This window comes from Tursiops truncatus, chromosome 2 (assembly GCF_011762595.2).
Source record: "Tursiops truncatus isolate mTurTru1 chromosome 2, mTurTru1.mat.Y, whole genome shotgun sequence".
Lineage (NCBI taxonomy): Eukaryota > Metazoa > Chordata > Mammalia > Artiodactyla > Delphinidae > Tursiops > Tursiops truncatus.
The window spans coordinates 103,788,225-103,802,820 of record NC_047035.1 but is presented as its reverse complement, the minus strand read 5'-3'; positions in this window follow the sequence as shown (position 1 = coordinate 103,802,820).

The following is a 14,596-nucleotide window of genomic DNA, read 5'->3' as shown; positions in this document are numbered from 1 at the left end:
CAGGCAAGCCTCAACTCACAAAAAAAGATGCCTTAAAAAATGTTCCTTTATAAGCCAGTTTTTGGAGCTTGACCCACAGTGGTCCTCAAATAATGTTAAGACAAATAATGAAAGAGAGTGAGGTCCTAGGATAGCCCCTTCCCTAATGATCTGTTAAATCCAAAGGCACTAGGAATGCAGGATAATATTATGTAATCACTGATAAAATAATGTTTCTAAAAGAAAATACATTTAGAGTTCCAGCTTAGAATGTCAGGCACCCATCTACCCATTCAGCTGAGAGATAGAGCCTACCCTTCCTCTGCCCCCATCAGCCTCAGGCTGCCAGTGAGGGACTGCTGAGCACAGTTACAGCAGCAGAGTTTGCTTGGGAGCTTGGGCCATCGCTGGTGAAATACCCTCCTTTCCTAGCCCTAACTTTGGTGCCCTTCTCTCTTCTTCTCTTGTGCCATTGCATGTACTCATTATGAATTAGTGGGAAGCCACCAGACTGAAAATAGCAATGGAGACCAGGAGAAGGGCAGCATTGCCTTGTGGTTGGAATCTTTCCTTTGCCCTTGCCATGGTCCAGTCTTGGTTTTCAATGCCCTCTCTGAATCAAAGAGCCTTCTCTTTGAACAGACCCCTGCACAGTGCTTGGACCAGGTGATTTCGAGCCTCTGCTAGATCTTTGAGCTGTAATTCTCTCCCCATTAGTTTACTTCCAGCTTGGTTTTGTGAGCCCTTAATTGCCAGTTTTGTAAGAATCAGACTTCATCCAGTTCAGCCTGATGCCCTTGATTCTGGGATCTATCCAAAGGAGAGCAGCTAGGCTTCGGTCAAACACTGGAATATGTTTGTCTTCTTCAACTTGGAATGCAAATTTCTTAACTCTAAAAACAAGCTGAAAATTTTGCGCAAAGCAGGGATGCAATATTTTTTATTCCTAGATCCCCCTAGTACCAGGAGCTGACACAAAATAGTGGTTATATTAGTTGACAATTCATTGGCTACTAGTAACTGAAAATCTGACTGCTGTTGCTTTCACAAAGAGAGGTTTGTTTTTCTCAAATAAGCAGTCCGGATTAGACATCTGTTGGTGTTGGTTCAGCTGCTCAGTCATGCCACTTGGGATCTGAGCTTTTTCTCCTCCATTCCCCGCAGTGTATTGGATTTTTGTTCTCATACTTGTCAACCGTGTTCACAAATGGCCACCCCAAGGTCTGGGCATCACAAGGCAGCGTGCTCGTCCAAACTTGCCCTTGTCTGCCTTCTGACATACCACAACGATCTCCACTCCATCTCTGCTTCCACTCTGCCACCACCCCCAAATCCATTTTCCACGTCACAGCCACGATGGTCTTTCTAAAATTAAAATCAGAGTCTATTTTTTTCCATTACTTAAAACACTCCTTTGTTCCTAGTAGAATTAGAAGAAAACCCAAACAGGCTGTAAGGCTCTAGGGGATTCAGCCACTGTCCCCTTTGCTCCTCAGCTTCTGTCCTTCATCCTCCCTCTCTTCTTATCTTCAACCAACCTGCTTTCTTGCTGTTCCTCAGAAAGATACTGTTTAGCGTCACTCTAGGCCCTTTGCACTTCCTGTTTGCTTTGCATGGAATATTTTGTTGCTTCTTGTTTTCCGTATCTCCGCTCAAAGACCATATATTCAGTGAAACCCTCTCTGACCATCCAAAATAAGTAGCCATACCCTCTGCCCTCTTCCCCCACCCCCAGTCATTCCCTTTTTCCATTCCACCATGGCTACCCAGTGATTCTTGCTCCTGGCTGCAGGTTTGAATCACCTGGGAAACTTTAAAAAATACCACATTCAGTCCCTATTTCATATTTCAAGTCTAATTGATCTGGGATGGGCCCCAAGCACTGGTATTATTTTTAAAGTGTCCCACATGATTCTCTTGCAGCTATGATTGACAGCTACTGGGCCACATGGTTAAAGGTACATGAACAATACCATGTGAACAATAATTTTGGATAATCCTGTAATACTGACTCTTTCTTGATATAACTTAACTCGATGAAGAGGAATTAGGATAATAGCCATTCTTGGTATGTATCTATACTAAGAAACTAGTGAGTATTTGTGTTAAATCAAAACTTAGGGTAAAAAATTACTTTCTTGGAAGAAAATGATCCAAATGAGAAAATAGTGTTTGCTCTGTGTGTGTGTGTGTGTGTATGTGTGTGTGTGTGTGTGTGTGTGTGTGTGATTCTCAGAGTGTGGTTTCTCAGTTTAGTTTGCCCTCTGCACCCCCTCTTCTAACTGTGTGGGAGTTGTCAGTTTTGGGGAGATGGACTGTGGAGGCGGGGACCTCAGGGGGCTCTCAGCAAGCCTGGTGCCGGCCCGAGTGGTCTGTGAGAGGGAAGGCACGGGTCAGAGGCTGACAGATGGTCTTTCTGCCACATGGATGGCAGGCAGATGGCTCTGACAGTTTGGACAAGGCCACCACTTTGGGCTGCTAAGGCGGAGCTCTGAAAAGATGCTTGAAGAAGCTGCCGATAACAACCCTCTCTCTTGCCTTGAGCAGACATTGAGCCTGAAGACTCACATGAGGTAGGGAGGGGAAAGAGAAGCAAGAAAATGAGAAAGAGTGAGAGACTATGGCTTGCTTGCTCCACAAAGGCGGCCCTTCCACTCCCCACCCCTTTCCTGCTGCGGAGTGTGTGGGAGAGATCTTGGAGACAGGACGGGGAGAGGGTAAGCGCACGACCATCTTCATGCACAGCTGCCTAAGTTCCAGCTCTGCATAGCCTTCAAAGTGTACCAACATCTTTTCATTCGTGTTTGCTCTTAATGCTTGAATCTAACTCAAAGCATTGTCTTATGGGGCCACATTTGTACCATTCTCAGCATAAGGCCTGGCCTCCAATAAGAACTCCTAGCAAGTGGACTATGACTTAACATAGCCCAAGGTTTAAAAGGAAGTAAAAACCAAATCATGACTGCCTTATTAACACATCCAATGGTTTTCCTTCTGCTGTGTGACACCAGTCTTCTCTTTTCCTACTGTATGCTCTTATTTTCATTGCCCAGTAGGGTCCGTTTCTACTGAAAGCAAGGAGCCATTGTGTCATGGGAAGGGAGCGGCATGAAGAGGTGAGAGACTAATCCCACGTTTACCTCTAATTACCTTTACTAATCCCATGAGGCCCAGGCACATTACTTAACCATCTAGGACAGTTGTTTGCATGGGCAGGATTTCTTTGTTTCCAGTTATCTCCGCAAGGGCCCAGAGGAAGGTCTTTATGACTCTCCCACTTTGCCAGGAGACATTTTGGGAATGGCTGCTGCAGTGAGCATGCCCGTCCTTTTTTCCCCACGCACTGCATTTTGCAAGGCCTCTTGGCACAGAACTACAGCAGACATTTAATTAACATAAAACACTGTATAACACCATCAAGACAGTAGCTAGATTGGGAAGCTGGCAATTCCGCAACCCCATGCAGCCAAGTTCTCAGACTCAGGTCTGTCCTTCAACTTGCTCATGGTGGTTGAAGATGCAGGAGGTCTCTCCTATCCCAGAGCTATCTCCTCTGAATCTCCTCTACCAGCATTTTCTGGTGTAGACTCCTGGGGTAGAAGTTGGGGGCACTGCTGCACCCCCTTCTTCCATCTGTCTTTTGGGACTCACCATGTCCTTTGCAGCCACTGGGTCACCCCAGCTACAGGCTGAACAACTTCTGAAAACTGCAAGTCTGATTCAGGACACTTGTGGCCTTTAGAGTCTCATCATCTTTCCTTGCTTATGTCCATGTGTCTTCTTCAAAGCCCACTCCAAGTCCCCACTCTCCAGCTTTCACCCTTGTTGTGACTACAGCCTGACGTCCTCTTGGAGGCCTTCATGTCACACCTAATTTGCATGCCATGCCTTGTTCTCCAGTTAATTGGATCATCCCCATTTTAACTCATATTACATGGAAAAAAGGAATGTGTTCAATTTCTTGGCAAAATGTAACTGAGCACTTGCTGTGTGTCCAGCAACTAAAAACCTAAAGCTGAATAAGGTGTGGTCCTTATTGCTGTAAGGCCCTGTGGTCTGATGAGACGTCTCACACATATACCTCACTTTAATGCAGTGTAAGAACACTCTGGAAGCAGAGACAACGGATTGACCACTCTGCTAGGCAGGAGCGGCATGTAGAATCAGAGGACAGCAAAGGATTCTGAAAGCAGCAGTTTTAGCTGAGCTTCTCTCATGGCCCCAACCACCCTTCTTCCTTGTTCCAGGTGCAGGTCTCAGGGTTCACAGATGTGTGGAGTTGAATGATTTAGGGGTGCCGAGAAGGGCTTTCATAGGATCGCCCTCTGTGGCCGGGCCTAGATTTGAGATGACAGCATTTGAGATTTGTTTCAATTGTCATCATTTAGGGAGCAAGCACATTAAGCCTAGAAGATATCATTTTGGATTAATTTATCCTACTTTTCTTCCTCTTTGGTCATTCTTACCCCTTCAAGGAACATCTGACAAACTCTGATTGAAAGGTAGAGGTGTGCATAGAGATACTTAGGGTTAAGGCCTACACATGGGCAGATTTCCTTTTCTCCTTAATTTAGCCAAGAGGATTGCCTGATTTTCCAAAAGTTACTTTGTTAGAAAACCAGTGAGTGGGGTGGCGGTGGGAGTGGTGAGTAAGGAGAGGAAACATAGCAGATGGAAGCACAAAGCCAAAACCAGAAATAGTAGCATTTACTAATGCCATTTGCAGCAACATGGATGGACCTAGAGTTTATCATACTAAGTGAAGTCAGTCAGACAGAAAAAGACAAATGTCGTATGATAGCACTTATATGTGGAATCTAAAATACGATACAAATGAGCTTATTTACAAAGCAGAAACAGACTCACAGATATAGAAAACAAACTTATGGTTACCAAAGGGGAAAGTGGTGGGGGGAGGGATAAATTAGGAGTTTGGGATTAGCAGATATAAACTACTATAAATAAAATAAACAACAAAGTCCTACTGTATAGCACAGGGAACTGTAGTCAATATCTTGTAATAAACTATGATGGAAAAGAATATGAAAAAGTATATATATATATATATATATATATATATATGAATCACTTTGCTGTACAGCAGAAACTAATACAAGATTGTAAATGAACTATACTTCAATTAAGAAAAAACAAACAAAAAAACAAATAGAAAGGACAGAAATTCATGGGTCTAAGAGAGCATTTTAGTTTGGAAATAAATATGAATGTGCTTAAAAAAAGAAAAGAAAAAAGAAATGGTAGCATTTACAAAGACAGTATGATGTAGAAGGGAAATTATGATTTTGAGTTTTAGGGAACCTGGGCTCAGGTCCTCATATAACCATTCACTGCCTTGCAATTTTCTCTGAGCTTTACTTTCCTCCCGTGCACTGTCTGCCTTTCAGGTTTGTTTTGCAGATCCCATTCTACACTGTTATATGAATGTCCATAGTTTGGTTAGATAAGCCCAGCTTATTTCACACAGATCCTATTCCAGTGTGATCCATGGACCAACAGCATTGGCCTTACCAGGTGCTTGTGAGAAATGCAGACTTTTGGGCCCCACCCCAGACCTAATAATAAATTGGAATCTGTATTTTAACAAGATCCTAAGTGATTCATTTTGAAAAGTCCTCATCGAGACCACTAGTTCTCAAATGTGGTTGCACGTTAAAATCACTGAGGGAATGTTAAAAAATACTGGGAGTCAAAATTCCTTTCCCAGAAATCCTCATGTAATTACTATGGGGGTTGGCCTGGGCATCAAGGTTTCTAAAAGCTCCCCAAGGTGATTTTCACATGAAACAAATTTTGAGAATCATGGCTCTGAACCAGTGCCTCTCAAACCATCTCTTACGGTTTGAGACCATTTTGCTTATAAATTTCCAATCCATCTGGTTGTAAAATTTAAAAGTGTCACGTGCCTTGAATATAGCAGCAAAGTCAAATTGGTATAAAAGTAGATAAATTCCTACTTTGAATTTGTTCCTTCACTTATCACAAACCTGTAACAGAGAGTTCTTGGGCCAACAGTGGTCTTTGGGCCACACTTGGACTGAGATACACTGCAGTTCAGGCCACACTTCACCCCAGTTAGGAAAACAGCATCACCCATCCCATCCGCAGACTCCCTTCTTCTAGGTCAGGGGTTGGAGTATAATCTTTATTTTATTGACCGTGCAGTTATATGGCACCTGTCTTGTACCAGGTACTGTTGTAAGTGTTTTACATGTTTTCACTAATATTAGTATTAAACTTATTTATCATTATCCTCTTCGCTTTTGTGGGAGCAGAAACATGGCATTGGATGGTTAACTAGCTTGCCCAAAGTCACAGAGTTGGTAGACAGCAGAGGCAGGATTTTGAACCCGGGTTGTCTGGCTCTTTATCACTATGCTGCTTCACCCACAGGTGCTTGTGAGAGAAAGGACTAGTCTCCCACATACACCACATCTCATCAGTCATCTGTCCTGTCCCCTTGACCCCTAAATGTCTCTGAGTCCTATCCCTACATCTCCATCTCTTCATCCTCTTCCTACTCACTGCCTCTGTCCAGGCTCTTGTCATCTCTCTCCTGCACTGTTGGAATAATCTCATCTCTCCCTTCTAATGTATCCTCTGAACCTTCATCAGGGTGATCTTTTTCAGATGCAAAGCTGAGCAGGTTCTGAATCATTTAATGGATCTAAATCAGTCAAGTTCATCTTCCTAAGGTCTGCACAGCAGCCACTTTGCAATGGAGCACTGCCTGTCTAGCCTCTTTCTTGTCCCTTCCCCTCCTCTCACTCCAGCCATGCAGAACCAACCACACTGGTCATGGACTTTGCCTCAGCCACTCATGGTGTCAGGTCTTTTGTGCATTTGGTTTCCTGGATGGAGGTCCTCTGTCTGAGACTAACTCACCCTTCAAGGTGTAGCTCAAGTATTGCCTCTCCAGGAAGTCTTTCCTGAACACCCTAGCAGCACCACACCACTCCTAGTGGCTTGTCATTCCCTCTCCATGCTTCCCCCGTAGCATTTGTGACACTCTATCCTGGTTCCTGGTTTCTGTACCAGCATCCCTTTTGACTATGACCCCCTCACCTCTGTGTCTTTAAAGCTAGTACAAATTCAGGATCATAACAAGTACTCACAATTTATTTGGAATGAATGAGTGAGTAAATGAATGCAAGAAGAACCGCTGTACCTCTTTAGAGACACAGGGGCTGCCCTCCTTGCTCCTTTTCTCCCTTTCCTACTCCACTCCCTTGCACTCCCACCGCCCTCTGCCTTTGAACAGGAAAGCTCTGTGTCCTCATTTTGGCCTTGCCAAAGCTCCTCAGACTGTCAGCTTAGGGAGTCTGCCCCTTCCTCCTAAGAGCCTCAGCTGTTGGGCAGCCAGCACCAAAGAGTGGTCTAGCTTCCTCTTATCGCTTCCCTGCTCTGCGTGCCCTGGAGAGAATACTAAATGTGTACACAAAATAGATGCTAAAATATTCATGAATATATTTGGAAGATTTTTTTGCTTAAGCCCCCTTTGTCTGAAAATAGAATAGAAGAGACAAATAGACAAATGTGACACACAAAAGTGTGGCGAGAAATATACAATAAGCAGTTAGATGCAATTGATCACTTTGCACTAGGTTATCTAAAGACCAGTCTTAAAACATACCTGAACATCAAAGGAGAGACATCCTTCTGCTGTCGGAAGAGATTGCTTTTTAATGAACATCTTCCTTCTGTCTTCAGGACCGTGAGTCACAAGGTTGTTCTGCCTTTCTCCCCACCTCTTTAACATCTGTCCATTATCCCTTGAGGCGATCAGGCTTTAGTGAACATGGAGAATTGGGTCAATCTGGATGGCTTTGCCTCAGCCTGCTTGGTGTTGTGCACCGGTGGATCGTGGCGAGCCCCCAGGGCAGGCAGCTGGGTGGTGATCGTGGCTGGTGCTATCAGGTAGCCTTAGACAGAAGCAGGAATGGGCAGCCTCACTTGCATAAGAGAGAGGGGGCTCTCTGTCCTTCTGGGCTTCCTGCTTGTGTTCTCCATATCACTGGTTTCCACAGAGAAACCCAGTTCCTTCATTAAGACTGTCCCAATCAGCCTTGCCCACAGGCGTGTCTCACACTTCTAACCTCTTACAATGTTAATCACCTTTTCCATTCATTTCCTTCCATCTGTCCTTCCTTCCCTCCTTCCTTCCTTCTTTCTTTACCTTCCTCCCTTCCTTCATTTTTTCCTTCCTTCCTCTGCCTGTCTTTTCTTCCCCACTGTGAATAATCATCTTCCTATCACTGCCAAACCTGGAACAGTAGATATGCAGTAAGAGCTATTTCACCATTTATTAAAGGGTATGGAAGTTATGCTTCAATGAGGAGACCATTGCCCACTGAAATACAGCTCTTTTCATGGAGCTAATATGTGTAAAAAGATACTTGTGTAAAAAGATGACCATGCTAATGTAAAACTTGGGCTTTGGGAAATGGACTGATGTCAGACCTGAGACCAAGTGGCCAGGGTATGAGGGCAAGGCCACACACTGGGAATGGGGACAAGGGTGGGGTTCTTCCCAAAGAGTGGACTTTTTCTACTATATCTCATCCTGGAAGGATAGTCCCAGGGCAGGAAATGAGAACTTGAGAGACAGGACTTAGGCTGACCTGAAGAGAAGACAACAAATGTCCACCTTCCTTAATGCAGAGCTTGGCTCAGCCCAGATTCTAAGGCCTAGAGCAGTTTCTGCAGTGGTGGGTGAGCTGCCCTTGGCCTGGGGAGGCAAGCAGCTGACCCCATGAGAGGTTCCAACAGCTGTGATATTGCTCTATGTTCAATACATCCATTTTTCTTATCTTTTATTCAGGTCTCACTTGAAGTTACCATTAGTTTTTGTGGTGTGTGGAAAGCTAGGGAGAGACCAGTGTCCATGTCTGGGGGTATGGAGTGTGGGAGAACAGGGTCCTCTCCCTGAAACAGGGGTGGGTGTGGAAGCAGCTCCATCACCCTTAGCCAGAGCCTGGTCTCAGCAGAGCCATGGGAAGCCAGTTAGTGGGTGGTGAGGCCAGGGAGTCCAGATAAAGAATTTAAGTGTTCATATCCTGAGCCATGAGAGGCCTGGGCAAACTCTCTGATACAGATGAGGGCCTCTGAGGGGGCTAACTTCCAATGCAACATCGTCAGGGTCTGTGCCTCCATCATTTGTGGCCAACATAGATTTGACCTTGAATAACAATGGCTCCAATTTGAAGGAAGACAGGGGCTGATAGGCTGAATAGAGACAGGATCTTTAAGTTAGGCAGAGCAGGGTTGGGATTTCAGACCCACTCCCTTTACTTAACATTCCACTACCTTAATAATGGTTTCCACAAGTTAGAAAGTGTCTCTGAGAACCAGTGCCTTATCAGTAACATAGGGATTAGTAACAAGTAAGAAGTCTGGTTAGCATTAACAAAAATAAAAGCAAAATAACTACAGTGCCTTGTGTGTATTGTTAGATAATCTAATGATGGTGATTGTTAGTTTCGTTTCCCTTATATCCAAAATGGCAGCTGAAGGACACTTGTCCCAGTGACAAGCGTATCCAGTCATACTACTTTTACAAAAGTGTTACAAAACACTTTTACAGTGTTTGTACAAACTTCACAAGCCTCAGTAGAAGGGGTACAGGTAGCTGTTGCTAACCCCTGAAATCGGTGTGAGAGATGGACTTTCTCTGCCATTTTGCCTGCAAATCATACCATTTAAGCAAGTGCTTAGCTCTCATGCTAATTGCTGAGCCTAGTTCTAAGCCTACCAAGCGATGCAGGCAATGGGCATGGAAGGTCTCCTACTTCAAAGGTGTAGAGGCTGAGGATACTGAGAATAGCCCCTGAACTCTGTAGCCTAGTGACAAAGACAAAATTTCAATTTTATGTGGTATATGCTATGGCAGAAGTATGGATAATGTCTTATGGAGGTTATGGCAGAAGTACAGATAATGTTTTCTGGAAGCAGCAGCAGCAGAGAGGGGAGTGGGATAGCCAGAATGCTTCCTGAAGAAGACAGCACCTGAGTTGAGTCTTAAAGGAAAAAAAGAGAGTTGAGCAAATGAAGAAGGGGTATGGCATTATGTAGGTAAGAAGCCATACTGAGTAGGGAAACAGGGATGGAAGAACTGAGTATGTGCAGAAGAATAATGTTTCTGGAGAATAAGATTCAACGGATGAGATGAAGGGAAGTGGATGTTGGGTGTTAAAAAAGGAGCCAGGTCATCGAAAGTCAACGTTAAGGAGCTAGTAATTTCATCCATAGGCAGTGGTAACCACCAAAGGATGTTTACCAAGGAAGGAGCATGGCCAGAATGAAGTCTTAAATCTGAAGAGCAACGTGTGGACTTGAAGGGAAATGACTGGGAAACAAGTTAGGAGGAAGCTGCTGCTGTGTGAATGGGGGTAGAAAGGAGGGGGCTGGTCTGACAACTCTTTAGGAGCTTGACAGGGGCTGCATGACTGACAGAAGGCCACAGGAGCAAGTCTGGAAAACAGAGGAGGTACAAGAAGGCCCCAGAGGTCCTGCCTGCCTCGAGTCAGTACAAGTCCACTGTAAGGAGAAACCAAGGCACAAGGACAAACCTTACTTTTCAAATTTGATAAAGGTGGCCCTTGAGCTTGGGACACCTGAAGTAAAGAGAATAGCCCTCCTCACATGGAAAGAAATTCTTCTTGCTACATAAGACAAAGGAAAATAAGAAGTGACACCTTTTAAAAATAAATTGAGGGGCTTCCCTGGTGGCACAGTGGTTGAGAGTCCGCCTGCCAATGCAGGGGACATGGGTTCGTGCCCCAGTCCGGGAAGATCCCACATGCCGCGCAGCGGCTGGGCCCGTGAGCCATGGCCGCTGAGCCTGTGTGTCCGGAGCCTGTGCTCCGCAACGGGAGGGACCACAATAGTGAGAGGCCCGCGTACCGCAAAAAAATAAAATAAAAATAAATTGACCTCTGTGGTCAATAATCTGTAAGATTATGGGCTGTATGATCACAGAGTACCCAATACCTTCTATTTACTTTAAAGGTAATTTTCATCTTAATTTTTTTTTTCAAGACGTAAGGTCCACAAACACTTACAGGCATGATATTATTTTATAGCCAAAAAATGAGTGAAAGAAAAAGGGGAGAAAATTGAACCTGAGTCTGTTGTAGAATGAGGATACTACTACTCACTTTCCCAACCATGGCCACCCCTCTTCTAGACTCTGCTTTCCCAGCTGGGGTGGAAAGTTGGCAAGCTGATTGGTCATAGTGCAGAACACTCACTGGGCCACATTTTACCAGCAGGCATGGTCCACTGTGCCTGGAAAGGCAAAGCCCTCTGCTCTCCTCCTGCTCTGCTCTTGCCCCTCCTTCTTCCCTGCACCTGAGCTGTTAAGGTGAGACCGCCCCCCAGAGCTCTTGTCTCCCTCTTTCTTTGCTCTGTTTCCATATGGTGCAGTGGATGAGTAAACCCACTCTGGCTGTGTCTCTCCCTCTTCACAGCCTCACTTTGTCCATTCTGGATTTTAAAAGTTTATTATGCATTATATCAAATTTACCACTTATGAGTGAAAATTAAGACTTTATGTAGTTTTTATATGTTGTAATATTTCTTCAAATAAATCTCTCCTACAAATAAAAAAAAAACAAATCACAGTGCAGCACACTGACCTCCTAGTTGAGATTTGGGTTGTGGGCATAGAGACGGGGAGAGTGGTGGTTGCTTGTCTACTTTAGTCTCAAGTCTAAGCCACATGCTGCAGTGAGGTTTTGTATCAGCATTTTAGTTTAGGGGCTGGACTCTTGCACAGCTATTAATAAAGTGGCACCTTTGTTCCCATTCTGTTATTGTACCTTGTGCATATAACACTCTCAGGGGAGAGGGCTGGGGGTGGAGGGAATGGGAAAGAGTGGTTATCGGGACAGGATATCACTCTTCTTGGGTCTGAGTCTCTCTCTGGTCAAAATCTCAAATGTTGTGGGCAAACACAAACATCAATTTCTAATGATTATAAAAAGGAAAACTGTCCCAGCAAGGATGAACACCACTGTGGAAATCCGATCTAGACTTGAGGTTTGGGGATCCAACTTTCCTTTGAGATCCGAGGCCGTGGCCCTTTCTGATGTTTGCAATTATCTATCATTCTCCCTTTGGCCCATGAAGTCCCAGATTATATGTTGCCGATCCCATGTTCTGACTTTGAAACCATTTTACTCAAAGAAATTAGGTAGGGGGACTAAATGTGATGGCCGATCTGAACTATTTTATTAGGCCCCGAGCTTAATAAAGGTTATGATCTACACAAATCCTTTGAGAAAGGAGAGCAGTAAACAGTATATGAATAAAAAGGGGCAGAAGCAAGTCCATGTATTGAGTGCCCATTATGTGCTAGGCACGGTGCTGTTACTCTACCTGCATCACTTCCTTTATTAAGAATTATTGGGCATGTGCTTTGCACTTCACAAGGCACCATGCTGATGTCAAGTACACCTATTATAGTAGAGGGTAAAGCATGGATTCTGGTGGAGAAGACTCAGCTTTACATCCCAGCTCTGTCCCAACAAGTGATGTGACCCTGAGCCACTACCTCATCTTTCTCCATCTTCATGTGTGAAAACTAAATAGGGAAGGACTGTATCTATCATGCCTGGGATAATATCTGCAAAAGAACTTTATAAACTAGAAACACAGTGAAGCATTTTGAACAGAGATTGTTAATTAGAGGTCCTTTGTATGTGTGTGGTTGGGGGTTGGACTTGCCCTTGTGAACTGGCGTCTGGTGAAGAGGCACGTGGGGAGAGACCACGCAGAATCATGCGGTCTGCAGGGTCCTCAGATGATTCCTATCCGTGTTTTCAGCTGTAAATGAGCGCTCTGGCCTTGTAAGTTCTGGATTTTGCTAAGTCATGTAGGAGTTACATGCCTGCCAAGGAGGTGCCAGAGGAGCATAACTTGCTGTGCTGCTCCTGTGAGTGGGAACTACACTTCTCAGGTACTGGCAGGACTATTATAATATTTGGTGTGATGTTGCCTTCTGTTATCACCACCTTACCCTCTCCTCTTTTCCCAAGCTGTGAGAATGGGAGAGGTGCTATGTGGTTCATATGACTGGGCTGTATTTGAGGGTTTGAAGAAAAGATAGATACATGCACTGTATCTTAATAAATTGCCCTTCATGAAGGTAGGGTCCTTTAGACAGAGTTTGGTGGTAGTGGACCACCCACAATTTACCAGAAACTGGAATATGTATTTGTTTGGGATTTTTTTCCCATCTGAAGACAGTATTGTATCTTTTGTCTTCAATAGATATTCAACAAATGTTGAACAAATTTTCCTTAGATTTAATCAGTTCACCACTCAAAGAACTACCGAAATGCTTAAGGAATCGAACCCACTGTTGCAAAAATTCACCAGTACGTATTGGCAATGCCTAGTGTGGTGGCTAACATCAACAGAAGGCCTCAAACCAGTGGTTCTTATCCCTGTCAACACGGTAGACTCACCTGGGGAGCTTTGGGGAAAATCACAATGCCTTGGCTTCTTCCCAGAGATTCTGGTTTAATTGGTCTGGGGAGGGCTCTAAAAATTTATATCCTTAGTAATCCAGTGATACCGAAGGCTTGGTTTTGCTTTGAGTAGAGGGTTTCAACATTGACTATGCATTAGAATCACCTGGGAAACTGGGAAAAGCACTGATGCCTGGGTCCCACTCTCAGGGGTTCTGATTGTGACCTGGGTATCAGGATTTTTTTTAAAGCTCCCTACTTATTTCTAATGGAGCCAAGGTTGAGAAGCAATGACTTAGAGGGAGCTAGAAAACAACTTTTCTTACAAAAGTACAACTCATAATTAACACAGGCAAACTTAAATAAGAAGATATATAGGGCTACTCCTATTCTGGTCACTGTTTAATGTTCGTTGAAGTACATTTTATTTAAAAAAATTTTTAAATCAAATATCTCATCCTTTTGCATAAATCCTAGCCCTGAGTATAATCTTAGACTTGAATAAATTGTTTCTTTCTTAACTTAAATCTTGGTTCAGACTCTCGCTGAGATGACTCATGATTTTTTGGCCAGTTTGTTGTCAAAAGTCTGTGGAAATTTATTCTCAACCTTCTGCCCCCTTTTTCTTGCCTCAACCATAAAGAGCCGCTGCCCCCTTTCCATATGGATTTATAGAACTCTGAAGGCTCCATTTACTCTGCCATTTTGAGAATCAGTTAGGAAAATCAGCTACTCCTCTGACTCCCCAGGACCCCCTCTCTCCACACAGCTAGAACAGATGGTTCCCAGCCATACACATTTTGGTTTCAGCTTTTAAGTTCAACCCGAAATCCTGCCTGGATTTTGCTTGGGATGCAATGACTATATAGATCACTTTGGAAGAGAATTAATATCTTTGCTATATTAAGTGTTCCCATCTATGAAGACCATATACTTCTTTAATTTAGATATTCTTTAATGTCATTCAATAAAGTTTTATAATCTCTGAAAGATCTTATACATATTTCATTATATATATTCCTAAGTTGTTAAGGCGTTAACTATATCTTTTAAAAATTTATTTGTTGCTAGTATATGATTTCTGTATATTGATTTTTTTAACCTGGCAATCTTACTATACTCTTATT